Raw genomic sequence first — 25,782 nt, 5'->3', positions numbered from 1 at the left:
AAGGGTAACTGATCATCCTGTTTCCGGGATAACTGACTCCCCTGTTTCCAGGGTAACTGACTGCCCAGTTTCCAGGGTAACTGACTGCCCTGTTTCCGGGGTAACTGACTGCCCTGTTTCCAGGGTAACTGACTGCCCAGTTTCCAGGTTAACTGATCACCCTGTTTCCGGGATAACTGACTGCCCTGCTTCCGGGATAACTGACTGCCCTGTTTCCAGGGTAACTGACTGCCCTGTTTCCGGGGTAACTGACTGCCCTGTTTCTAGGGTAACTGATCACCCTGTTTCCGGGATAACTGACAGCCCTTTTTCCGGGATAACTGTCTGCCCTGTTTCCAGGGTAACTGACTGCCCTGTTTCCAGGATAACTGATCACCCTGTTTCCGGGGTAACTGACTAATCTGTTTCCAGGGTTACTCACCGCCCTGTTTCCGGGGTAACTGACTGCCCTGTTTCCGGGTTAACTGATCACCTTGTTACCGGGGTAACTGACCACCCTGTTTCCAGGATAACTGACTGCCCTGTTTCCAGGGTAACTGACTGCCCTGTTTCCGGGGTAACTGATCTCCCTGTTTCCAGGATAACTGACTGCCCTGTTTCCAGGGGAACTGACTGCCCTGTTTCCGGGGTAACTGACTGCCCTGTTTCTAGGGTAACTGATCACCCTGTTTCCGGGATAACTGACAGCCCTATTTCCGGGATAACTGTCTGCCCTGTTTCCAGGGTAACTGACTGCCCTGTTTCCGGGGTAACTGACTGCCCTGTTTCCAGGATAACTGATCACCCTGTTTCCGGGGTAACTGAGTAATCTGTTTCCAGGGTTACTCACCGCCCTGTTTCCGGGGTAACTGACTGCCCTGTTTCCGGGTTAACTGATCACCTTGTTACCGGGGTAACTGACCACCCTGTTTCCAGGATAACTGACTGCCCTGTTTCCAGGGTAACTGACTGCCTTGTTTCCGGGGTAACTGATCTCCCTGTTTCCAGGATAACTGACTGCCCTGTTTCCAGGGGAACTGACTCCCCTCTTTCCGGGGTAACTGACTGCTCCGTTTCCAGGTTAACTGATCGCCCTGTTTCCGGGAGAACTGACTGCCCTGTTTCCGGGATAACTGGCTGCCCTGTTTCCAGGGTAACTGACTGCCCTGTTTCCAGGGGAAGTGACTGCCCTGTTTCTGGGGTAACTGATCACCCTGTTTCCGGGGTAACTGACTCACCTGTTTCCAGGGTGACTGACTGCCCTGTTTCCAGGGTAACTGATCACCCTTTTTCCGGGGTAACTCACAGCCCTGTTTCCGGGATAACTGGCTGCCCAGTTTCCGGGGTAACTGATCATCCTGTTTCCAGGATAACTGACTCCCCTGTTTCCAGGGTAACTGACTGCCCAGTTTCCAGGGTAACTGACTGCCCTGTTTCCGGGGTAACTGACTGCTCTGTTTCCAGGGTAACTGACTGCCCAGTTTCCAGGTTAACTGATCACCCTGTTTCCGGGATAACTGACTGCCCTGCTTCCGGGATAACTGACTGCCCTGTTTCCAGGGTAACTGACTGCCCTGTTTCCGGGGTAACTGACTGCCCTGTTTCTAGGGTAACTGATCACCCTGTTTCCGGGATAACTGACAGCCCTATTTCCGGGTTAACTGTCTGCCCTGTTTCCGGGGTAACTGACTGCCCTGTTTCCGGGGTAACTGACTGCCCTGTTTCCAGGATAACTGATCACCCTGTTTCCGGGGTAACTGACTGCCCTGTTTCTAGGGTAACTGATCACCCTGTTTCCGGGATAACTGACAGCCCTATTTCCGGGTTAACTGTCTGCCCTGTTTCCGGGGTAACTGACTGCCCTGTTTCCAGGGTAACAGACCGCCCTGTTTCCAGGTTAACTGATCGCCCTGTTTCCAGGTTAACTGATCGCCCTGTTTCCAGGGGAACTGACTGCCCTGTTTCTGGGGTAACTGATCACCCTGTTTCCGGGTTAACTGACTGCCCTGTTTCCAGGGTAACAGACCACCCAGTTTACAGGTTAATTGATCGCCCTGTTTCCGGGATAACTGACTGCCCTGTTTCCGGGATAAATGGCTGCCCTGTTTCCAGGGTAACTGACTTCCCTGTTTCCAGGGGAACTGACTGCCCTGTTTCTGGGGTAACTGATCACCCTGTTTCCGGGGTAACTGACTGCCCTGTTTCCAGGGTAACTGACTGCCCTGTTTCCACGGTAACTGACTGCCCTGTTTCCAGGGTAACTGACTGCCCAGTTTCCAGGGTAACTGATCACCCTTTTTCCGGGATAACTGATCACCCTGTTTCCGGGATAACTGACTGCCCTGTTTCCAGGGTAACTGATCACCCTGTTTCCGGGACAACTGACTGCCCTGTTTCCAGGGTAACTGACTGCCCTGTTTCCAGGGTAACTGACTGCCCTGTTTCCAGGGTAACTAGTCACCCTTTTTCCAGGGTAACTGACTGCCCTGTTTCCAGGGTAACTGACTGCCCAGTTTCCAGGGTAACAGATCACCCTTTTTCCGGGATAACTGACTGCCCTGTTTCCGGGATAACTGACTGCCCTGTTTCCAGGGTAACTGATCACCCTGTTTCCGGGATAACTGACTGCCCTTTTTCCAGGGTAACTGACTGCCCAGTTTCAAGGGAAACTGATCACCCTTTTTCCGGGATAACTGACTGCCCTGTTTCCGGGACAACTGACTGCCCAGTATCCAGGGTAACTGACTGCCCTGTTTCCGGGAAAACTGACTGCCCTGTTTCCAGGGTAACTGACTGCCCAGTTTCCAGGGTAACTGATCGCCCTTTTTCCGGGATAACTGACTGCCCTGTTTCCGGGATAACTGACTGCCCTGTTTCCAGGGTAACTGATCACCCTTTTTCCGGGATAACTGTCTGCCCTGTTTCCGGGATAACTGACTGCCCTGTTACCAGGGAAACTGATCACCCATTTTCCGGGATAACTGACTGCCCTGTACCGGGATAACTGACTGCCCTTTTTCCAGGGTAACTGTTCACCCTGTTTCCAGGATAACTGACTGCCCTGTTTCCGGGATAACTGACTGCCCTGTTTCCAGGGTAACTGATCACCCTGTTTCCGGGATAACTGACAGCCCTATTTCCGGGATAACTGTCTGCCCTGTTTCCAGGGTAACTGACTGCCCTGTTTCCGGGGTAACTGACTGCCCTGTTTCCAGGATAACTGATCACCCTGTTTCCGGGGTAACTGAGTAATCTGTTTCCAGGGTTACTCACCGCCCTGTTTCCGGGGTAACTGACTGCCCTGTTTCCAGGATAACTGATCACCCTGTTTCCGGGGTAACTGAGTAATCTGTTTCCAGGGTTACTCACCGCCCTTTTTCCAGGGTAACTGACTGCCCAGTTTCAAGGGTAACTGATCACCCTGTTTCCGGGACAACTGACTGCCCAGTATCCAGGTAACTGACTGCCCTGTTTCCAGGGTAACTGACTGCCCAGTTTCCAGGGTAACTGATCACTCTTTTTCCGGGATAACTGATTGCCCTGTTTCCAGGGTAACTGACTGCCCAGTTTCCAGGGTAACTGATCGACCTTTTTCCGGGATAACTGACTGCCCTGTTTCCGGGATAACTGACTGCCCTGTTTCCAGGGTAACTGATCACCCTTTTTCTGGGATAACTGACTGCCCTGTTTCCGGGATAATTGACTGCCCTGTTTCCAGGGTAACTGATCACCCTGTTTCCGGGATAACTGACAGCCCTATTTCCGGGATAACTGTCTGCCCTGTTTCCAGGGTAACTGACTGCCCTGTTTCCGGGGTAACTGACTGCCCTGTTTCCAGGATAACTGATCACCCTGTTTCCGGGGTAACTGAGTAATCTGTTTCCAGGGTTACTCACCGCCCTGTTTCCGGGGTAACTGACTGCCCTGTTTCCGGGTTAACTGATCACCTTGTTACCGGGGTAACTGACCACCCTGTTTCCAGGATAACTGACTGCCCTGTTTCCAGGGTAACTGACTGCCTTGTTTCCGGGGTAACTGATCTCCCTGTTTCCAGGATAACTGACTGCCCTGTTTCCAGGGGAACTGACTCCCCTCTTTCCGGGGTAACTGACTGCTCCGTTTCCAGGTTAACTGATCGCCCTGTTTCCGGGAGAACTGACTGCCCTGTTTCCGGGATAACTGGCTGCCCTGTTTCCAGGGTAACTGACTGCCCTGTTTCCAGGGGAAGTGACTGCCCTGTTTCTGGGGTAACTGATCACCCTGTTTCCGGGGTAACTGACTAACCTGTTTCCAGGGTGACTGACTGCCCTGTTTCCAGGGTAACTGATCACCCTTTTTCCGGGGTAACTCACAGCCCTGTTTCCGGGATAACTGGCTGCCCAGTTTCCGGGGTAACTGATCATCCTGTTTCCAGGATAACTGACTCCCCTGTTTCCAGGGTAACTGACTGCCCAGTTTCCAGGGTAACTGACTGCCCTGTTTCCGGGGTAACTGACTGCTCTGTTTCCAGGGTAACTGACTGCCCAGTTTCCAGGTTAACTGATCACCCTGTTTCCGGGATAACTGACTGCCCTGCTTCCGGGATAACTGACTGCCCTGTTTCCAGGGTAACTGACTGCCCTGTTTCCGGGGTAACTGACTGCCCTGTTTCTAGGGTAACTGATCACCCTGTTTCCGGGATAACTGACAGCCCTATTTCCGGGTTAACTGTCTGCCCTGTTTCCGGGGTAACTGACTGCCCTGTTTCCGGGGTAACTGACTGCCCTGTTTCCAGGATAACTGATCACCCTGTTTCCGGGGTAACTGACTGCCCTGTTTCTAGGGTAACTGATCACCCTGTTTCCGGGATAACTGACAGCCCTATTTCCGGGTTAACTGTCTGCCCTGTTTCCGGGGTAACTGACTGCCCTGTTTCCAGGGTAACAGACCGCCCTGTTTCCAGGTTAACTGATCGCCCTGTTTCCAGGTTAACTGATCGCCCTGTTTCCAGGGGAACTGACTGCCCTGTTTCTGGGGTAACTGATCACCCTGTTTCCGGGTTAACTGACTGCCCTGTTTCCAGGGTAACAGACCACCCAGTTTACAGGTTAATTGATCGCCCTGTTTCCGGGATAACTGACTGCCCTGTTTCCGGGATAAATGGCTGCCCTGTTTCCAGGGTAACTGACTTCCCTGTTTCCAGGGGAACTGACTGCCCTGTTTCTGGGGTAACTGATCACCCTGTTTCCAGGGTAAGTGACTGCCCTGTTTCCACGGTAACTGACTGCCCTGTTTCCAGGGTAACTGACTGCCCAGTTTCCAGGGTAACTGATCACCCTTTTTCCGGGATAACTGATCACCCTGTTTCCGGGATAACTGACTGCCCTGTTTCCAGGGTAACTGATCACCCTGTTTCCGGGACAACTGACTGCCCTGTTTCCAGGGTAACTGACTGCCCTGTTTCCAGGGTAACTGACTGCCCTGTTTCCAGGGTAACTAGTCACCCTTTTTCCGGGATAACTGACTGCCCTGTTTCCAGGGTAACTGACTGCCCAGTTTCCAGGGTAACAGATCACCCTTTTTCCGGGATAACTGACTGCCCTGTTTCCGGGATAACTGACTGCCCTGTTTCCAGGGTAACTGATCACCCTGTTTCCGGGATAACTGACTGCCCTTTTTCCAGGGTAACTGACTGCCCAGTTTCAAGGGAAACTGATCACCCTTTTTCCGGGATAACTGACTGCCCTGTTTCCGGGACAACTGACTGCCCAGTTTCCGAGGTAACTGAATGCCCTGTTTCCAGAGTAACTGATCACCCTGTTTCCGGGATAACTGAATGACCTGTTTCCAGGGTAACTGACTGCCCTGATTCCAGGGTAACTGACTGCCCTGTTTCCAGGATAACTGACTGCCCAGTTTCCAGGGTAACTGATCACCCTTTTTCCGGGATAACTGACTGCCCTGTTTCCAGGGTAACTGACTGCCCAGTTTCCAGGGTAACTGATCACCCTTTTTCCGGGATAACTGACTGCCCTGTTTCCAGGTAACTGACCGCCCTGTTTCCAGGATAACTGACTGCCCTATTTCCGGGGTATCTGTCTGCCCTGTTTCCAGGGTAACTGACTGCCCTGTTTCCAGGGTAACTGACTGCCCATTTTCCAGGGTAACTGATCACCCTGTTTCCAGGGTAACTGACTGCCCTGTTTCCGGGGTAACTGACTGCCCTGTTTCTAGGGTAACTGATCGCCCTGTTTCCAGGATAACTGACTGCCCTGTTTCCAGGGTAACTGATCACCCTGTTTCCGGGATAACTGTGTGCCCTGTTTCCAGGGTAAAAAACTGCCCTGTTTCCGGGGTAACTGACCGCCCTGTTTCCAGGATAACTGATCACCCTGTTTCCGGGGAACTGACTAATCTGTTTCCAGGGTTACTGACCGCCCTGTTTCCGGTGTAAGTGACTGCCCAGTTTCCAGGGTAACTGACTGCTCAGTATCCAGGGTAACTGATCATCCTGTTTCCGGGATAACTGACTGCCCTGTTTCCAGGGTAACTGACGGCCCAGTTTCAAGGGTAACTGATCATCCTGTTTCCGGGATAACTGACTCCCCTGTTTCCAGGGTAACTGACTGCCCAGTTTCCAGGGTAACTGACTGCCCTGTTTCCGGGGTAACTGACTGCCCTGTTTCCAGGGTAACTGACTGCCCAGTTTCCAGGTTAACTGATCACCCTGTTTCCGGGATAACTGACTGCCCTGCTTCCGGGATAACTGACTGCCCTGTTTCCAGGGTAACTGACTGCCCTGTTTCCGGGGTAACTGACTGCCCTGTTTCTAGGGTAACTGATCACCCTGTTTCCGGGATAACTGACAGCCCTTTTTCCGGGATAACTGTCTGCCCTGTTTCCAGGGTAACTGACTGCCCTGTTTCCAGGATAACTGATCACCCTGTTTCCGGGGTAACTGACTAATCTGTTTCCAGGGTTACTCACCGCCCTGTTTCCGGGGTAACTGACTGCCCTGTTTCCGGGTTAACTGATCACCTTGTTACCGGGGTAACTGACCACCCTGTTTCCAGGATAACTGACTGCCCTGTTTCCAGGGTAACTGACTGCCCTGTTTCCGGGGTAACTGATCTCCCTGTTTCCAGGATAACTGACTGCCCTGTTTCCAGGGGAACTGACTGCCCTGTTTCCGGGGTAACTGACTGCCCTGTTTCTAGGGTAACTGATCACCCTGTTTCCGGGATAACTGACAGCCCTATTTCCGGGATAACTGTCTGCCCTGTTTCCAGGGTAACTGACTGCCCTGTTTCCGGGGTAACTGACTGCCCTGTTTCCAGGATAACTGATCACCCTGTTTCCGGGGTAACTGAGTAATCTGTTTCCAGGGTTACTCACCGCCCTGTTTCCGGGGTAACTGACTGCCCTGTTTCCGGGTTAACTGATCACCTTGTTACCGGGGTAACTGACCACCCTGTTTCCAGGATAACTGACTGCCCTGTTTCCAGGGTAACTGACTGCCTTGTTTCCGGGGTAACTGATCTCCCTGTTTCCAGGATAACTGACTGCCCTGTTTCCAGGGGAACTGACTCCCCTCTTTCCGGGGTAACTGACTGCTCCGTTTCCAGGTTAACTGATCGCCCTGTTTCCGGGAGAACTGACTGCCCTGTTTCCGGGATAACTGGCTGCCCTGTTTCCAGGGTAACTGACTGCCCTGTTTCCAGGGGAAGTGACTGCCCTGTTTCTGGGGTAACTGATCACCCTGTTTCCGGGGTAACTGACTAACCTGTTTCCAGGGTGACTGACTGCCCTGTTTCCAGGGTAACTGATCACCCTTTTTCCGGGGTAACTCACAGCCCTGTTTCCGGGATAACTGGCTGCCCAGTTTCCGGGGTAACTGATCATCCTGTTTCCAGGATAACTGACTCCCCTGTTTCCAGGGTAACTGACTGCCCAGTTTCCAGGGTAACTGACTGCCCTGTTTCCGGGGTAACTGACTGCTCTGTTTCCAGGGTAACTGACTGCCCAGTTTCCAGGTTAACTGATCACCCTGTTTCCGGGATAACTGACTGCCCTGCTTCCGGGATAACTGACTGCCCTGTTTCCAGGGTAACTGACTGCCCTGTTTCCGGGGTAACTGACTGCCCTGTTTCTAGGGTAACTGATCACCCTGTTTCCGGGATAACTGACAGCCCTATTTCCGGGTTAACTGTCTGCCCTGTTTCCGGGGTAACTGACTGCCCTGTTTCCGGGGTAACTGACTGCCCTGTTTCCAGGATAACTGATCACCCTGTTTCCGGGGTAACTGACTGCCCTGTTTCTAGGGTAACTGATCACCCTGTTTCCGGGATAACTGACAGCCCTATTTCCGGGTTAACTGTCTGCCCTGTTTCCGGGGTAACTGACTGCCCTGTTTCCAGGGTAACAGACCGCCCTGTTTCCAGGTTAACTGATCGCCCTGTTTCCAGGTTAACTGATCGCCCTGTTTCCAGGGGAACTGACTGCCCTGTTTCTGGGGTAACTGATCACCCTGTTTCCGGGTTAACTGACTGCCCTGTTTCCAGGGTAACAGACCACCCAGTTTACAGGTTAATTGATCGCCCTGTTTCCGGGATAACTGACTGCCCTGTTTCCGGGATAAATGGCTGCCCTGTTTCCAGGGTAACTGACTTCCCTGTTTCCAGGGGAACTGACTGCCCTGTTTCTGGGGTAACTGATCACCCTGTTTCCAGGGTAACTGACTGCCCTGTTTCCACGGTAACTGACTGCCCTGTTTCCAGGGTAACTGACTGCCCAGTTTCCAGGGTAACTGATCACCCTTTTTCCGGGATAACTGATCACCCTGTTTCCGGGATAACTGACTGCCCTGTTTCCAGGGTAACTGATCACCCTGTTTCCGGGACAACTGACTGCCCTGTTTCCAGGGTAACTGACTGCCCTGTTTCCAGGGTAACTGACTGCCCTGTTTCCAGGGTAACTAGTCACCCTTTTTCCGGGATAACTGACTGCCCTGTTTCCAGGGTAACTGACTGCCCAGTTTCCAGGGTAACAGATCACCCTTTTTCCGGGATAACTGACTGCCCTGTTTCCGGGATAACTGACTGCCCTGTTTCCAGGGTAACTGATCACCCTGTTTCCGGGATAACTGACTGCCCTTTTTCCAGGGTAACTGACTGCCCAGTTTCAAGGGAAACTGATCACCCTTTTTCCGGGATAACTGACTGCCCTGTTTCCGGGACAACTGACTGCCCAGTTTCCGAGGTAACTGAATGCCCTGTTTCCAGAGTAACTGATCACCCTGTTTCCGGGATAACTGAATGACCTGTTTCCAGGGTAACTGACTGCCCTGATTCCAGGGTAACTGACTGCCCTGTTTCCAGGATAACTGACTGCCCAGTTTCCAGGGTAACTGATCACCCTTTTTCCGGGATAACTGACTGCCCTGTTTCCAGGGTAACTGACTGCCCAGTTTCCAGGGTAACTGATCACCCTTTTTCCGGGATAACTGACTGCCCTGTTTCCAGGTAACTGACCGCCCTGTTTCCAGGATAACTGACTGCCCTATTTCCGGGGTATCTGTCTGCCCTGTTTCCAGGGTAACTGACTGCCCTGTTTCCAGGGTAACTGACTGCCCATTTTCCAGGGTAACTGATCACCCTGTTTCCAGGGTAACTGACTGCCCTGTTTCCGGGGTAACTGACTGCCCTGTTTCTAGGGTAACTGATCGCCCTGTTTCCAGGATAACTGACTGCCCTGTTTCCAGGGTAACTGATCACCCTGTTTCCGGGATAACTGTGTGCCCTGTTTCCAGGGTAAAAAACTGCCCTGTTTCCGGGGTAACTGACCGCCCTGTTTCCAGGATAACTGATCACCCTGTTTCCGGGGAACTGACTAATCTGTTTCCAGGGTTACTGACCGCCCTGTTTCCGGTGTAAGTGACTGCCCAGTTTCCAGGGTAACTGACTGCCCAGTATCCAGGGTAACTGATCATCCTGTTTCCGGGATAACTGACTGCCCTGTTTCCAGGGTAACTGACGGCCCAGTTTCAAGGGTAACTGATCATCCTGTTTCCGGGATAACTGACTCCCCTGTTTCCAGGGTAACTGACTGCCCAGTTTCCAGGGTAACTGACTGCCCTGTTTCCGGGGTAACTGACTGCCCTGTTTCCAGGGTAACTGACTGCCCAGTTTCCAGGTTAACTGATCACCCTGTTTCCGGGATAACTGACTGCCCTGCTTCCGGGATAACTGACTGCCCTGTTTCCAGGGTAACTGACTGCCCTGTTTCCGGGGTAACTGACTGCCCTGTTTCTAGGGTAACTGATCACCCTGTTTCCGGGATAACTGACAGCCCTTTTTCCGGGATAACTGTCTGCCCTGTTTCCAGGGTAACTGACTGCCCTGTTTCCAGGATAACTGATCACCCTGTTTCCGGGGTAACTGACTAATCTGTTTCCAGGGTTACTCACCGCCCTGTTTCCGGGGTAACTGACTGCCCTGTTTCCGGGTTAACTGATCACCTTGTTACCGGGGTAACTGACCACCCTGTTTCCAGGATAACTGACTGCCCTGTTTCCAGGGTAACTGACTGCCCTGTTTCCGGGGTAACTGATCTCCCTGTTTCCAGGATAACTGACTGCCCTGTTTCCAGGGGAACTGACTGCCCTGTTTCCGGGGTAACTGACTGCCCTGTTTCTAGGGTAACTGATCACCCTGTTTCCGGGATAACTGACAGCCCTATTTCCGGGATAACTGTCTGCCCTGTTTCCAGGGTAACTGACTGCCCTGTTTCCGGGGTAACTGACTGCCCTGTTTCCAGGATAACTGATCACCCTGTTTCCGGGGTAACTGAGTAATCTGTTTCCAGGGTTACTCACCGCCCTGTTTCCGGGGTAACTGACTGCCCTGTTTCCGGGTTAACTGATCACCTTGTTACCGGGGTAACTGACCACCCTGTTTCCAGGATAACTGACTGCCCTGTTTCCAGGGTAACTGACTGCCTTGTTTCCGGGGTAACTGATCTCCCTGTTTCCAGGATAACTGACTGCCCTGTTTCCAGGGGAACTGACTCCCCTCTTTCCGGGGTAACTGACTGCTCCGTTTCCAGGTTAACTGATCGCCCTGTTTCCGGGAGAACTGACTGCCCTGTTTCCGGGATAACTGGCTGCCCTGTTTCCAGGGTAACTGACTGCCCTGTTTCCAGGGGAAGTGACTGCCCTGTTTCTGGGGTAACTGATCACCCTGTTTCCGGGGTAACTGACTAACCTGTTTCCAGGGTGACTGACTGCCCTGTTTCCAGGGTAACTGATCACCCTTTTTCCGGGGTAACTCACAGCCCTGTTTCCGGGATAACTGGCTGCCCAGTTTCCGGGGTAACTGATCATCCTGTTTCCAGGATAACTGACTCCCCTGTTTCCAGGGTAACTGACTGCCCAGTTTCCAGGGTAACTGACTGCCCTGTTTCCGGGGTAACTGACTGCTCTGTTTCCAGGGTAACTGACTGCCCAGTTTCCAGGTTAACTGATCACCCTGTTTCCGGGATAACTGACTGCCCTGCTTCCGGGATAACTGACTGCCCTGTTTCCAGGGTAACTGACTGCCCTGTTTCCGGGGTAACTGACTGCCCTGTTTCTAGGGTAACTGATCACCCTGTTTCCGGGATAACTGACAGCCCTATTTCCGGGTTAACTGTCTGCCCTGTTTCCGGGGTAACTGACTGCCCTGTTTCCGGGGTAACTGACTGCCCTGTTTCCAGGATAACTGATCACCCTGTTTCCGGGGTAACTGACTGCCCTGTTTCTAGGGTAACTGATCACCCTGTTTCCGGGATAACTGACAGCCCTATTTCCGGGTTAACTGTCTGCCCTGTTTCCGGGGTAACTGACTGCCCTGTTTCCAGGGTAACAGACCGCCCTGTTTCCAGGTTAACTGATCGCCCTGTTTCCAGGTTAACTGATCGCCCTGTTTCCAGGGGAACTGACTGCCCTGTTTCTGGGGTAACTGATCACCCTGTTTCCGGGTTAACTGACTGCCCTGTTTCCAGGGTAACAGACCACCCAGTTTACAGGTTAATTGATCGCCCTGTTTCCGGGATAACTGACTGCCCTGTTTCCGGGATAAATGGCTGCCCTGTTTCCAGGGTAACTGACTTCCCTGTTTCCAGGGGAACTGACTGCCCTGTTTCTGGGGTAACTGATCACCCTGTTTCCAGGGTAACTGACTGCCCTGTTTCCACGGTAACTGACTGCCCTGTTTCCAGGGTAACTGACTGCCCAGTTTCCAGGGTAACTGATCACCCTTTTTCCGGGATAACTGATCACCCTGTTTCCGGGATAACTGACTGCCCTGTTTCCAGGGTAACTGATCACCCTGTTTCCGGGACAACTGACTGCCCTGTTTCCAGGGTAACTGACTGCCCTGTTTCCAGGGTAACTGACTGCCCTGTTTCCAGGGTAACTAGTCACCCTTTTTCCGGGATAACTGACTGCCCTGTTTCCAGGGTAACTGACTGCCCAGTTTCCAGGGTAACAGATCACCCTTTTTCCGGGATAACTGACTGCCCTGTTTCCGGGATAACTGACTGCCCTGTTTCCAGGGTAACTGATCACCCTGTTTCCGGGATAACTGACTGCCCTTTTTCCAGGGTAACTGACTGCCCAGTTTCAAGGGAAACTGATCACCCTTTTTCCGGGATAACTGACTGCCCTGTTTCCGGGACAACTGACTGCCCAGTTTCCGAGGTAACTGAATGCCCTGTTTCCAGAGTAACTGATCACAGTGTTTCCGGGATAACTGAATGACCTGTTTCCAGGGTAACTGACTGCCCTGATTCCAGGGTAACTGACTGCCCTGTTTCCAGGATAACTGACTGCCCAGTTTCCAGGGTAACTGATCACCCTTTTTCCGGGATAACTGACTGCCCTGTTTCCAGGGTAACTGACTGCCCAGTTTCCAGGGTAACTGATCACCCTTTTTCCGGGATAACTGACTGCCCTGTTTCCAGGTAACTGACCGCCCTGTTTCCAGGATAACTGACTGCCCTATTTCCGGGGTATCTGTCTGCCCTGTTTCCAGGGTAACTGACTGCCCTGTTTCCAGGGTAACTGACTGCCCATTTTCCAGGGTAACTGATCACCCTGTTTCCAGGGTAACTGACTGCCCTGTTTCCGGGGTAACTGACTGCCCTGTTTCTAGGGTAACTGATCGCCCTGTTTCCAGGATAACTGACTGCCCTGTTTCCAGGGTAACTGATCACCCTGTTTCCGGGATAACTGTGTGCCCTGTTTCCAGGGTAAAAAACTGCCCTGTTTCCGGGGTAACTGACCGCCCTGTTTCCAGGATAACTGATCACCCTGTTTCCGGGGAACTGACTAATCTGTTTCCAGGGTTACTGACCGCCCTGTTTCCGGTGTAAGTGACTGCCCAGTTTCCAGGGTAACTGACTGCCCAGTATCCAGGGTAACTGATCATCCTGTTTCCGGGATAACTGACTGCCCTGTTTCCAGGGTAACTGACGGCCCAGTTTCAAGGGTAACTGATCATCCTGTTTCCGGGATAACTGACTCCCCTGTTTCCAGGGTAACTGACTGCCCAGTTTCCAGGGTAACTGACTGCCCTGTTTCCGGGGTAACTGACTGCCCTGTTTCCAGGGTAACTGACTGCCCAGTTTCCAGGTTAACTGATCACCCTGTTTCCGGGATAACTGACTGCCCTGCTTCCGGGATAACTGACTGCCCTGTTTCCAGGGTAACTGACTGCCCTGTTTCCGGGGTAACTGACTGCCCTGTTTCTAGGGTAACTGATCACCCTGTTTCCGGGATAACTGACAGCCCTATTTCCGGGATAACTGTCTGCCCTGTTTCCAGGGTAACTGACTGCCCTGTTTCCAGGATAACTGATCACCCTGTTTCCGGGGTAACTGACTAATCTGTTTCCAGGGTTACTCACTGCCCTGTTTCCGGGGTAACTGACTGCCCTGTTTCCGGGTTAACTGATCACCTTGTTACCGGGGTAACTGACCACCCTGTTTCCAGGATAACTGACTGCCCTGTTTCCAGGGTAACTGACTGCCCTGTTTCCGGGGTAACTGATCTCCCTGTTTCCAGGATAACTGACTGCCCTGTTTCCAGGGGAACTGACTGCCCTGTTTCCGGGGTAACTGACTGCCCTGTTTCTAGGGTAACTGATCACCCTGTTTCCGGGATAACTGACAGCCCTATTTCCGGGATAACTGTCTGCCCTGTTTCCAGGGTAACTGACTGCCCTGTTTCCGGGGTAACTGACTGCCCTGTTTCCAGGATAACTGATCACCCTGTTTCCGGGGTAACTGAGTAATCTGTTTCCAGGGTTACTCACCGCCCTGTTTCCGGGGTAACTGACTGCCCTGTTTCCGGGTTAACTGATCACCTTGTTACCGGGGTAACTGACCACCCTGTTTCCAGGATAACTGACAGCCCTGTTTCCAGGGTAACTGACTGCCCTGTTTCCGGGGTAACTGATCTCCCTGTTTCCAGGATAACTGACTGCCCTGTTTCCAGGGGAACTGACTCCCCTCTTTCCGGGGTAACTGACTGCTCAGTTTCCAGGTTAACTGATCGCCCTGTTTCCGGGAGAACTGACTGCCCTGTTTCCGGGATAACTGGCTGCCCTGTTTCCAGGGTAACTGACTGCCCTGTTTCCAGGGGAAGTGACTGCCCTGTTTCTGGGGTAACTGATCACCCTGTTTCCGGGGTAACTGACTCACCTGTTTCCAGGGTGACTGACTGCCCTGTTTCCAGGGTAACTGATCACCCTTTTTCCGGGGTAACTCACAGCCCTGTTTCCGGGATAACTGGCTGCCCAGTTTCCGGGGTAACTGATCATCCTGTTTCCAGGATAACTGACTCCCCTGTTTCCAGGGTAACTGACTGCCCAGTTTCCAGGGTAACTGACTGCCCTGTTTCCGGGGTAACTGACTGCTCTGTTTCCAGGGTAACTGACTGCCCAGTTTCCAGGTTAACTGATCACCCTGTTTCCGGGATAACTGACTGCCCTGCTTCCGGGATAACTGACTGCCCTGTTTCCAGGGTAACTGACTGCCCTGTTTCCGGGGTAACTGACTGCCCTGTTTCTAGGGTAACTGATCACCCTGTTTCCGGGATAACTGACAGCCCTATTTCCGGGTTAACTGTCTGCCCTGTTTCCGGGGTAACTGACTGCCCTGTTTCCGGGGTAACTGACTGCCCTGTTTCCAGGATAACTGATCACCCTGTTTCCGGGGTAACTGACTGCCCTGTTTCTAGGGTAACTGATCACCCTGTTTCCGGGATAACTGACAGCCCTATTTCCGGGTTAACTGTCTGCCCTGTTTCCGGGGTAACTGACTGCCCTGTTTCCAGGGTAACAGACCGCCCTGTTTCCAGGTTAACTGATCGCCCTGTTTCCAGGTTAACTGATCGCCCTGTTTCCAGGGGAACTGACTGCCCTGTTTCTGGGGTAACTGATCACCCTGTTTCCGGGTTAACTGACTGCCCTGTTTCCAGGGTAACAGACCACCCAGTTTACAGGTTAATTGATCGCCCTGTTTCCGGGATAACTGACTGCCCTGTTTCCGGGATAAATGGCTGCCCTGTTTCCAGGGTAACTGACTTCCCTGTTTCCAGGGGAACTGACTGCCCTGTTTCTGGGGTAACTGATCACCCTGTTTCCGGGGTAACTGACTGCCCTGTTTCCAGGGTAACTGACTGCCCTGTTTCCACGGTAACTGACTGCCCTGTTTCCAGGGTAACTGACTGCACAGTTTCCAGGGTAACTGATCACCCTTTTTCCGGGATAACTGATCACCCTGTTTCCGGGATAACTGACTGCCCTGTTTCCAGGGTAACTGATCACCCTGTTTCCGGGACAACTGACTGCCCTGTTTCCAGGGTAACTGACTGCCCTGTTTCCAGGGTAACTGACTGCCCTGTTTCCAGGGTAACTAGTCACCCTTTTTCCGGGATAACTGACTGCCCTGTTTCCAGGGTAACTGACTGCCCAGTTTCCAGGGTAACAGATCACCCTTTTTCCGGGATAACTGACTGCCCTGTTTCCGGGATAACTGACTGCCCTGTTTCCAGGGTAACTGATCACCCTGTTTCCGGGATAACTGACTGCCCTTTTTCCAGGGTAACTGACTGCCCAGTTTCAAGGGAAACTGATCACCCTTTTTCCGGGATAACTGACTGCCCTGTTTCCGGGACAACTGACTGCCCAGTATCCAGGGTAACTGACTGCCCTGTTTCCGGGAAAACTGACTGCCCTGTTTCCAGGGTAACTGACTGCCCAGTTTCCAGGGTAACTGACTGCCCTGTTTCCAGGGTAACAGACCACCCAGTTTACAGGTTAATTGATCGCCCTGTTTCCGGGATAACTGACTGCCCTGTTTCCGGGATAAATGGCTGCCCTGTTTCCAGGGTAACTGACTTCCCTGTTTCCAGGGGAACTGACTGCCCTGTTTCTGGGGTAACTGATCACCCTGTTTCCGGGGTAACTGACTGCCCTGTTTCCAGGGTAACTGACTGCCCTGTTTCCACGGTAACTGACTGCCCTGTTTCCAGGGTAACTGACTGCCCAGTTTCCAGGGTAACTGATCACCCTTTTTCCGGGATAACTGATCACCCTGTTTCCGGGATAACTGACTGCCCTGTTTCCAGGGTAACTGATCACCCTGTTTCCGGGACAACTGACTGCCCTGTTTCCAGGGTAACTGACTGCCCTGTTTCCAGGGTAACTGACTGCCCTGTTTCCAGGGTAACTAGTCACCCTTTTTCCGGGATAACTGACTGCCCTGTTTCCAGGGTAACTGACTGCCCAGTTTCCAGGGTAACAGATCACCCTTTTTCCGGGATAACTGACTGCCCTGTTTCCGGGATAACTGACTGCCCTGTTTCCAGGGTAACTGATCACCCTGTTTCCGGGATAACTGACTGCCCTTTTTCCAGGGTAACTGACTGCCCAGTTTCAAGGGAAACTGATCACCCTTTTTCCGGGATAACTGACTGCCCTGTTTCCGGGCCAACTGACTGCCCAGTATCCAGGGTAACTGACTGCCCTGTTTCCGGGAAAACTGACTGCCCTGTTTCCAGGGTAACTGACTGCCCAGTATCCAGGGTAACTGACTGCCCTGTTTCCGGGAAAACTGACTGCCCTGTTTCCAGGGTAACTGACTGCCCTGTTTCCAGGGTAACTGACTGCCCAGTTTCCAGGGTAACTGATCACCCTTTTTCCGGGATAACTGATCACCCTGTTTCCGGGATAACTGACTGCCCTGTTTCCAGGGTAACTGATCACCCTGTTTCCGGGACAACTGACTGCCCTGTTTCCAGGGTAACTGACTGCCCTGTTTCCAGGGTAACTGACTGCCCTGTTTCCAGGGTAACTAGTCACCCTTTTTCCGGGATAACTGACTGCCCTGTTTCCAGGGTAACTGACTGCCCAGTTTCCAGGGTAACAGATCACCCTTTTTCCGGGATAACTGACTGCCCTGTTTCCGGGATAACTGACTGCCCTGTTTCCAGGGTAACTGATCACCCTGTTTCCGGGATAACTGACTGCCCTTTTTCCAGGGTAACTGACTGCCCAGTTTCAAGGGAAACTGATCACCCTTTTTCCGGGATAACTGACTGCCCTGTTTCCGGGACAACTGACTGCCCAGTATCCAGGGTAACTGACTGCCCTGTTTCCGGGAAAACTGACTGCCCTGTTTCCAGGGTAACTGACTGCCCAGTTTCCAGGGTAACTGATCGCCCTTTTTCCGGGATAACTGACTGCCCTGTTTCCGGGATAACTGACTGCCCTGTTTCCAGGGTAACTGATCACCCTTTTTCCGGGATAACTGTCTGCCCGGTTTCCGGGATAACTGACTGCCCTGTTACCAGGGAAACTGATCACCCATTTTCCGGGATAACTGAATGCCCTGTACCGGGATAACTGACTGCCCTGTTTCCAGGGTAACTGTTCACCCTGTTTCCGGGATAACTGACTGCCCTGTTTTCGGGATAACTGACTGCCCTTTTTCCAGGGTAACTGACTGCCCAGTTTCAAGGGTAACTGATCACCCTGTTTCCGGGACAACTGACTGCCCTGTTTCCAGGGTAACTGACTGCCCAGTTTCCAGGGTAACTGATCACTCTTTTTCCGGGATAACTGACTGCCCTGTTTCCAGGGTAACTGACTGCCCAGTTTCCAGGGTAACTGATCGACCTTTTTCCGGGATAACTGACTGCCCTGTTTCCGGGATAACTGACTGCCCTGTTTCCAGGGTAACTGATCACCCTTTTTCTGGGATAACTGACTGCCCTGTTTCCGGGATAATTGACTGCCCTGTTTCCAGGGTAACTGATCACCCTGTTTCCGGGATAACTGACTGCCCTGTTTCCGGGATAACTGACTGCCCTTTTTCCAGGGTAACTGACTGCCAGTTACAAGGGAAACTGATCACCCTTTTTCCGGGTTAAATGACTGCCCTGTTTCCGGGATAACTGACTGCCCTATTTCCAGGGTAACTGATCACCCTGTTTCCAGGGTAACTGACTGCCCTGTTTCCGGGGAAACTGACTGCCCTGTTTCCAGGGTAACTGTCTGCCCAGTTACCAGGGTAACTGATCACCCTGTTTCCGGGATAACTGACTGCCCTGTTTCTGGGATAACTGACTGCCCTGTTTCCAGGTTAACTCACTGTACTGTTTCCAGGGTAACTGACTGCCCTGTTTCCAGGGTAACTGACCGCCCTTTTTCCAGGATAACTGACTGCCCTATTTCTGGGGTATCTGTCTGCCCTTTTTCCAGGGTAACTGACTGCCCTGTTTCCAGGGTAACTGAGTGCCCATTTTCCAGGGTAACTGATCACCCTGTTACCGGGATAACTGACTGCCCTGTTTCCGGGATAACTGACTTCCCTGTTTCCAGGGTAACTGACTGCCCTGTTTCCGGGGTAACTGACTGCCCTGTTTCGAGGGTAACTGACCGCCCTGTTTCCAGGATAACTGACTGCCATGTTTCCAGGGGAACTGATCACCCTGTTTCCGGGATAACTGTGTACCCTGTATCCAGGGTAAAAAACTGCCCTGTTTCTGGGGTAACTGACCGCCCTGTTTCCAGGATAACTGATCACCCTGTTTCCGGGGAACTGACTAATCTGTTTCCAGGCTTACTGACCGCCCTGTTTCCGGTGTAACTGACTGCCCAGTTTCCAGGATAACTGACTCAACTGTTTCCAGGGTAACTGACTGCCCAGTTTCCAGGGTAACTGACTGCCCTGTTTCCGGGATAACTGACTTCCCTGTTTCCAGGGTAACTGACTGCCCTGTTTCCGGGGTAACTGACTGCCCTGTTTCGAGGGTAACTGACCGCCCTGTTTCCAGGATAACTGACTGCCATGTTTCCAGGGTAACTGATCACCCTGTTTCCGGGATAACTGTGTGCCCTGTTTCCAGGGTAAAAAACTGCCCTGTTTCTGGGGTAACTGACCGCCCTGTTTCCAGGATAACTGATCACCCTGTTTCCGGGGAACTGACTAATCTGTTTCCAGGGTTACTGACCGCCCTGTTTCCAGGGTAACTGACTGCCCAGTTTCCAGGGTAACTGACTGCCCTGTTTCCGGGGTAACTGACTGCCCTGTTTCCAGGGTAACTGACTGCCCAGTTACCAGGTTAACTGATCACCCTGTTTCCGGGATAACTGACTGCCCTGCTTCCGGGATAACTGTCTGCCCTGTTTCCAGGGTAACTGACTGCCTTGTTTCCGGGGTAACTGCCTGCCCTGTTTCTAGGGTAACTGATCACCCTGTTTCCGGTATAACTGACAGCCCTATTTCCGGGATAACTGTCTGCCCTGTTTCCAGGGTAACTGATCACCCTCTTTCCGGGGTAACTGACTAATCTGTTTCCAGGGTTACTCACCGCCCTGTTTCCGGGGTAACTGACTGCCCTGTTTCCGGGTTAACTGATCACCTTGTTTCCGGGGTAACTGACCACCCTGTTTCCAGGATAACTGACTGCCCTGTTTCCAGGGTAACTGACTGCCCTGTTTCCGGGGTAACTGATCTCCCTGTTTCCAGGATAACTGACTGCCCTGTTTCCAGGGGAACTGACTGCCCTGTTTCCAGGGTAACTGACTGCTCAGTTTCCAGGTTAACTGATCGCCCTGTTTCCGGGATATCTGACTGCCCTGTTTCCGGGATAACTGGCTGCCCTGTTTCCAGGGTAACTGACTGCCCTGTTTCCAGGGGAACTGACTGCCCTGTTTCTGGGGTAACTGATCACCCTGTTTCCGGGGTAACTGACTAACCTGTTTACAGGGTGACTGTCTGCCCTGTTTCCAGGGTACCTGATCACCCTTTTTCCGGGGTAACTCACTGCCCTGTTTCCGGGATAACTGGCTGCCCAGTTTCCGGGGTAACTGACTGCCCTGTTTCCATGGTAACTGACTGCCCAGTTTCCGGGGTAACTGACTGCCCAGTTTCCAGTGTAACTGACTGCCCTGTTTCCAGGGTAACTGACTGCCCTGTTTCCGGGTTAACTGACTGCCCTGTTTCCAGGGTAACTGACTGCCCTGTTTCCGGGTTAACTGACTGCCCTGTTACCAGGGTAACAGACCTCCCAGTTTCCAGGTTAACTGAGCGCCCTGTTTCCGGGATAACTGACTGCCCTGTTTCCGGGATAACTGGCTGCCCTGTTTCCAGGGTAACTGACTGCCCTGTTTCCAGGGGAATTGACTGCCCTGTTTCTGGGGTAACTGATCACCCTGTTTCCGGGGTAACTGACTGCCCTGTTTCCAGGGTAACTGACTGACCTGCTTCCGGGTTAACTGACTGCCCTGTTTCCAGGGTAACAGACCGCCCAGTTTCCAGGTTAACTGATCGCCTTGTTTCCGGGATAACTGACTGCCCTGTTTCCGGGATAACTGACTGCCCTTTTTCCAGGGTAACTGACTGCCCAGTTACAAGGGAAACTGATCACCCTTTTTCCGGGATAACTGACTGCCCTGTTTCCGGGATAACTGACTGCCCTATTTCCAGGGTAACTGATCACCCTGTTTCCAGGGTAACTGACTGCCCTGTTTCCGGGGAAACTGACTGCCCTGTTTCCAGGGTAACTGTCTGCCCAGTTTCCAGGGTAACTGATCACCCTGTTTCCGGGATAACTGACTGCCCTGTTTCTGGGATAACTGACTGCCCTGTTTCCAGGTTAACTCACTGTACTGTTTCCAGGGTAACTGACTGCCCTGTTTCCAGGGTAACTGACCGCCCTGTTTCCAGGATAACTGACTGCCCTGTTTCCGGGATAACTGACTGCCCTGTTACCAGGGAAACTGATCACCCTTTTTCCGGGATAACTGACTGCCCTGTACCGGGATAACTGACTGCCCTGTTTCCAGGGTAACTGATCACCCTGTTTCCGGGATAACTGACTGCCCTGTTTCCGGGATAACTGACTGCCCTTTTTCCAGGGTAACTGACTGCCCAGTTTCAAGGGTAACTGATCACCCTGTTTCCGGGACAACTGACTGCCCAGTATCCAGGTAACTGACTGCCCTGTTTCCAGGGTAACTGACTGCCCAGTTTCCAGGGTAACTGATCACTCATTTTCCGGGATAACTGACTGCCCTGTTTCCAGGGTAACTGACTGCCCAGTTTCCAGGGTAACTGATCGCCCTTTTTCCGGGATAACTGACTGCCCTGTTTCCGGGATAACTGACTGCCCTGTTTCCAGGGTAACTGATCACCCTTTTTCTGGGATAACTGACTGCCCTGTTTCCGGGATAATTGACTGCCCTGTTTCCAGGGTAACTGATCACCCTGTTTCCGGGATAACTGACTGCCCTGTTTCGGGGATAACTGACTGCCCTTTTTCCAGGGTAACTGACTGCCCAGTTACAAGGGAAACTGATCACCCTTTTTCCGGGATAACTGACTGCCCTGTTTCCGGGATAACTGACTGCCCTATTTCCAGGGTAACTGATCACCCTGTTTCCAGGGTAACTGACTGCCCTGTTTCCGGGGAAACTGACTGCCCTGTTTCCAGGGTAACTGTCTGCCCAGTTTCCAGGGTAACTGATCACCCTGTTTCCGGGATAACGGACTGCCCTGTTTCTGGGATAACTGACTGCCCTGTTTCCAGGTTAACTCACTGTACTGTTTCCAGGGTAACTGACTGCCCTGTTTCCAGGGTAACTGACCGCCCTGTTTCCAGGATAACTGACTGCCCTATTTCCGGGGTATCTGTCTGCCCTGTTTCCAGGGTAACTGACTGCCCTGTTTCCAGGGTAACTGAGTGCCCATTTTCCAGGGTAACTGATCACCCTGTTACCGGGATAACTGACTGCCCTGTTTCCGGGATAACTGACTTCCCTGTTTCCAGGGTAACTGACTGCCCTGTTTCCGGGGTAACTGACTGCCCTGTTTCGAGGGTAACTGACCGCCCTGTTTCCAGGATAACTGACTGCCATGTTTCCAGGGTAACTGATCACCCTGTTTCCGGGATAACTGTGTACCCTGTATCCAGGGTAAAAAACTGCCCTGTTTCTGGGGTAACTGACCGCCCTGTTTCCAGGATAACTGATCACCCTGTTTCCGGGGAACAGACTAATCTGTTTCCAGGGTTACTGACCGCCCTGTTGCCGGTGTAACTGACTGCCCAGTTTCCAGGATAACTGACTCCCCTGTTTCCAGGGTAACTGATTGCCCAGTTTCCAGGGTAACTGACTGCCCTGTTTCCGGGATAACTGACTTCCCTGTTTCCAGGGTAACTGACTGCCCTGTTTCCGGGGTAAGTGACTGCCCTGTTTCCGGGATAACTGACTTCCCTGTTTCCAGGGTAACTGACTGCCCTGTTTCCAGGGTAAAAAACTGCCCTGTTTCTGGGGTAACTGACCGCCCTGTTTCCAGGATAACTGATCACCCTGTTTCCGGGGAACTGACTAATCTGTTTCCAGGGTTACTGACCGCCCTGTTTCCGGTGTAACTGACTGCCCAGTTTCCAGGGTAACTGACTGCCCAGTATCCAGGGTAACTGATCATCCTGTTTCCGGGATAACTGACTGCCCTGTTTCCAGGGTAACTGACGGCCCTGTTTCCAGGGTAACTGATCATCCTGTTTCCGGGATAACTGACTCCCCTGTTTCCAGGGTAACTGACTGCCCAGTTTCCAGGGTAACTGACTGCCCTGTTTCCGGGGTAACTGACTGCCCTGTTTCCAGGGTAACTGACTGCCCAGTTACCAGGTAAACTGATCACCCTGTTTCCGGGATAACTGACTGCCCTGCTTCCGGGATAACTGTCTGCCCTGTTTCCAGGGTAACTGACTGCCTTGTTTCCGGGGTAACTGCCTGCCCTGTTTCTAGGGTAACTGATCACCCTGTTTCCGGGATAACTGACAGCCCTATTTCCGGGATAACTGTCTGCCCTGTTTCCAGGGTAACTGATCACCCTGTTTCCGGGGTAACTGACTAATCTGTTTCCAGGGTTACTCACCGCCCTGTTTCCGGGGTAACTGACTGCCCTGTTTCCGGGTTAACTGATCACCTTGTTTCCGCGGTAACTGACCACCCTGTTTCCAGGATAACTGACTGCCCTGTTTCCAGGGTAACTGACTGCCCTGTTTCCGGGGTAACTGATCTCCCTGTTTCCAGGATAACTGACTGCCCTGTTTCCAGGGGAACTGACTGCCCTGTTTCCAGGGTAACTGACTGCTCAGTTTCCAGGTTAACTGATCGCCCTGTTTCCGGCATATCTGACTGCCCTGTTTCCGGGATAACTGGCTGCCCTTTTTCCAGGGTAACTGACTGCCCTGTTTCCAGGGGAACTGACTGCCCTGTTTCCAGGGTAACTGATCACCCTGTTTCCGGGGTAACTGACTAACCTGTTTACAGGGTGACTGTCTGCCCTGTTTCCAGGGTACCTGATCACCCTTTTTCCGGGGTAACTCACTGCCCTGTTTCCGGGATAACTGGCTGCCCAGTTTCCGGGGTAACTGACTGCCCTGTTTCCATGGTAACTGACTGCCCAGTTTCCGGGGTAACTGACTGCCCAGTTTCCAGTGTAACTGACTGCCCTGTTTCCAGGGTAACTGACTGCCCTGTTTCCGGGTTAACTGACTGCCCTGTTTCCAGGGTAACTGACTGCCCTGTTTCCGGGTTAACTGACCGCCCTGTTTCCAGGGTAACAGACCTCCCAGTTTCCAGGTTAACTGAGCGCCCTGTTTCCGGGATAACTGACTGCCCTGTTTCCGGGATAACTGGCTGCCCTGTTTCCAGGGTAACTGAATGCCCTGTTTCCAGGGGAATTGACTGCCCTGTTTCTGGGGTAACTGATCACCCTGTTTCCGGGGTAACTGACTGCCCTGTTTCCAGGGTAACTGACTGCCCTGTTTCTGGGTTAACTGACTGCCCTGTTTCCAGGGTAACAGACCGCCCAGTTTCCAGGTTAACTGATCGCCTTGTTTCCGGGATAACTGACTGCCCTGTTTCCGGGATAACTGACTGCCCTGTTTCCGGGATAACTGACTGCCCTTTTTCCAGGGTAACTGACTGCCCAGTTACAAGGGAAACTGATCACCCTTTTTCCGGGATAACTGACCGCCCTGTTTCCGGGATAACTGACTGCCCTATTTCCAGGGTAACTGATCACCCTGTTTCCAGGGTAACTGACTGCCCTGTTTCCGGGGAAACTGACTGCCCTGTTTCCAGGGTAACTGTCTGCCCAGTTTCCAGGGTAACTGATCACCCTGTTTCCGGGATAACTGACTGCCCTGTTTCTGGGATAACTGACTGCCCTGTTTCCAGGTTAACTCACTGTACTGTTTCCAGGGTAACTGACTGCCCTGTTTCCAGGGTAACTGACCGCCCTGTTTCCAGGATAACTGACTGCCCTATTTCCGGGGTATCTGTCTGCCCTGTTTCCAGGGTAACTGACTGCCCTGTTTCCAGGGTAACTGAGTGCCCATTTTCCAGGGTAACTGATCACCCTGTTACCGGGATAAATGACTGCCCTGTTTCCGGGATAACTGACTTCCCTGTTTCCAGGGTAACTGACTGCCCTGTTTCCGGGGTAACTGACTGCCCTGTTTCGAGGGTAACTGACCGCCCTGTTTCCAGGATAACTGACTGCCATGTTTCCAGGGTAACTGATCACCCTGTTTCCGGGATAACTGTGTACCCTGTATCCAGGGTAAAAAACTGCCCTGTTTCTGGGGTAACTGACCGCCCTGTTTCCAGGATAACTGATCACCCTGTTTCCGGGGAACTGACTAATCTGTTTCCAGGGTTACTGACCGCCCTGTTTCCGGTGTAACTGACTGCCCAGTTTCCAGGATAACTGACTCCCCTGTTTCCAGGGTAACTGACTGCCCAGTTTCCAGGGTAACTGACTGCCCTGTTTCCGGGATAACTGACTTCCCTGTTTCCAGGGTAACTGACTGCCCTGTTTCCGGGGTAACTGACTGCCCTGTTTCGAGGGTAACTGACCGCCCTGTTTCCAGGATAACTGACTGCCATGTTTCCAGGGTAGCTGATCACCCTGTTTCCGGGATAACTGTGTGCCCTGTTTCCAGGGTAAAAAACTGCCCTGTTTCTGGGGTAACTGACCGCCCTGTTTCCAGGATAACTGATCACCCTGTTTCCGGGGAACTGACTAATCTGTTTCCAGGGTTACTGACCGCCCTGTTTCCGGTGTAACTGACTGCCCAGTTTCCAGGGTAAATGACTGCCCAGTATCCAGGGTAACTGATCATCCTGTTTCCGGGATAACTGACTGCCCTGTTTCCAGGGTAACTGACGGCCCAGTTTCCAGGGTAACTGATCATCCTGTTTC

This window comes from Heterodontus francisci, chromosome 12 (assembly GCF_036365525.1).
Source record: "Heterodontus francisci isolate sHetFra1 chromosome 12, sHetFra1.hap1, whole genome shotgun sequence".
Classification (NCBI taxonomy): Eukaryota; Metazoa; Chordata; class Chondrichthyes; order Heterodontiformes; family Heterodontidae; genus Heterodontus; species Heterodontus francisci.
The sequence above is the reverse complement of the archived record's forward strand: the minus strand, read 5'-3'. Positions refer to the sequence as shown.